Here is a 2,652-nt window from a genome sequence, read left to right as displayed (position 1 = left end):
GTTTTGATTTTCTTTTTCTTAAATAAGTCCGTTTTACATTTTCTGTAATAAGGGCTTGGTGATGATGAACTCCTTTAGCTTTACCTGGTCTGGCAAGCACTTTATCTGTACTTTATAGATGAGGTTAAGTTACTTACTGAAGGCCATGTAGCTCGTAAGTGCTGAACTCACTATTTGAGCAGAGCCAGTCTGACTACAGTGTAGCCAGTCCATGAATGCCGTCTCCACTGTGTGACACTGGAGTTTGACAGAGAAATACTTGTTTTTCCCTAAATGTAAGAATTCATAATGGTTTCCAAACTAACATTAAGTGAATATGTGCAGTCTTACTCTGGAAGTACTTGTTCTAGCTGATGCTGTGGTATAATGTAATAATATACTATAATTTGATATGTTCTTATACACTATGACCATTGCTATAAGACCTATGTTTTACATGTTTTATTCCTTTCCAAAGATGTATCTTTGGTGTTTGGTGCCAATTTTACACTATATAAAAATTCAATAACACTTTGTTTTAAAAATAAAGACTAATTGGCCCCAAATCAAAGCCAGCAGTTTGCTGAAGCTGTTGGTTTTTAAGCAGGAGCCTAAAGAAATGTCTTTCTATGGTCTGTTGACCATTTCAGAACTTAGGAAATTCATTAGAAAGAAACATCTGAAAAAAAATTTACATAAAGACAAAAAACAAAGAAAAATTTTGCAGAAATTCATAGGCTGATTCATATAGAAGCATATGGATTCAGAATTGCCAAAAATATCTTGAAAAAGAACAAAGTTGGATGGATGACTCACACTTCCCAAACTACAAATCTATAGTAATCAAGATAGTATGGTAATGGCATAAGAATAGACACACAAATGGAAGAGAATTGAGTGACCAGAAATAAATCTTTATCTTTATGGTCAATTGATTTTTGACAAGAAGGCCAAGACCATTGAACGGGAAAAGAATAGTCTTTTCAACAAATGGTGCTGGGACAACTGGATATCGACATGCAAAAGAAGGAATTTGGACACCTATCTCACACTATATACAAAAATCAAATCAAAGTGGATATCAAAAAAACCTAAAAGAGAGAGCTAAAACTGTAAAACTCTTAGAATAAAGTATAGGTATAAATTTTGCAGACCTTAGATCAAGCAATGGCTTCTTAAATACAATACCAAAAGCACAAGCAACCAAAGAAAAATAGAAAGTAGATAAAACTAGACTTCATAAAAATTAAAACCATTTGTATTTCAGATAACACCATCAAGAAAGCAAAAGGCAAACTACAGAATGGGAAAAATGTTTGCATATCATATATCTGGTAAAGAACTTGTATCCTGAATATGCAAAGAACTCTCACAACCCACTAATATAGACAACCCAATTTAAAATAAGAGAATTTGAATACATACTTCTCCAAAGAGGACACACACGACCAACAAGCACGTGAAACGATGCTCAATGTCTTTAGTCACTGGGACAATTCAAATCAAAACCACAATCGATTATCACTTTACACACACTACATGACTAAAATAAAAAAGACAGTACCAAGTGTTGGTCAGGCAGCATAAAACTGTACCCCATACACTGCTGGCAGGACTGGAAAATGGTGCGGCCACTATGCGATACAGTGTGGCAGTTCCTTACATAGCTGAACATACTGCTACCACCTGCCCGGCGAATCTGCTGCTAGGTACATACACAGCAGAAATGAAAACAATGTTTATTATGGAATTATTCGTAATAGCCAAAAAGTGGGAACAACCCAGACGTCTATCAGCCGATGAATAAACAATATGCGGGATGTCCATCTACTAGAATATTAGTCACAAAAAGAATAAAGTGCTGATGATATATGCTACAAATCTTGAAAACATTATGCTAAGTGAAAAGAATCAGACACGAAAGGCCACATATTGTATGATTCCATTTGCATGAAATACCTGGAATGGGCACATCCATGCAAATGGAAAGTAGATTAGTTAACAGGTACTGGGTCTTTTTTTTTTTGGAGTAATGAATATGTTCTGGAATTTGATATTGGTGATCATTGCACAGCTCTGAAAAGATGAAAAACCACTGAACCATACATTTTTTAATAAATTTTTCATTGACTTTTAGAGACAGACAGAGAGAAACATCAGTTTGTTGGTCCACTTAGTCATGCATTCATTGGTTGATTCTTGTATGTGCCCTGATGGGGGAACAAACCTGCAACCTAAGCATATTAGGATGACGCTCTAACCAACTGAGCTGCCTGGCCAGGGCTGAAATGAACTGTATGCTTTAAAAGGATGAATTACAACTCAATAATGCTGTTACTTAAAACAAAAAACACCAGCTACTCCTTCACACCATGTAGGATGGCTAAAATCAAAAAGACAGACTTTCATATATAATTTGATTTTCCTAAATCACCTTAAATATTATGAAGTTGGGACTTTTGAACATCAGCTGACGAACACTTCGAGCTCTGAGCTGATGTTGCCTGCCAGCCAGTATCACAGTCTTTGAATAGCAGGTTATACACTATTGGATTTTACACTCCATTTCCCCTTATTTTGTAAACATGACATGAAAATGGAAAAATTAAAGTGCTAAAACTCATGACAAGAAATGTACATTTCATAAATTCAGTATAATTAGTTTAAAGACAG

The 2,652-nt window shown here is 35.1% G+C and overlaps 1 pseudogene; it reads left to right on the top strand.

The window, feature by feature from the left end:
- Positions 1-534: 534 nt before the first annotated feature.
- LOC112309424 (small nucleolar RNA SNORA2/SNORA34 family) lies at positions 535-660 on the top strand (annotated as a pseudogene).
- Positions 661-2,652: the final 1,992 nt, after the last annotated feature.

The sequence above is a fragment of the Desmodus rotundus genome, chromosome 3, assembly GCF_022682495.2.
Source record: "Desmodus rotundus isolate HL8 chromosome 3, HLdesRot8A.1, whole genome shotgun sequence".
Lineage (NCBI taxonomy): Eukaryota > Metazoa > Chordata > Mammalia > Chiroptera > Phyllostomidae > Desmodus > Desmodus rotundus.
This window is presented reverse-complemented; position numbering and strand designations above follow the sequence as displayed.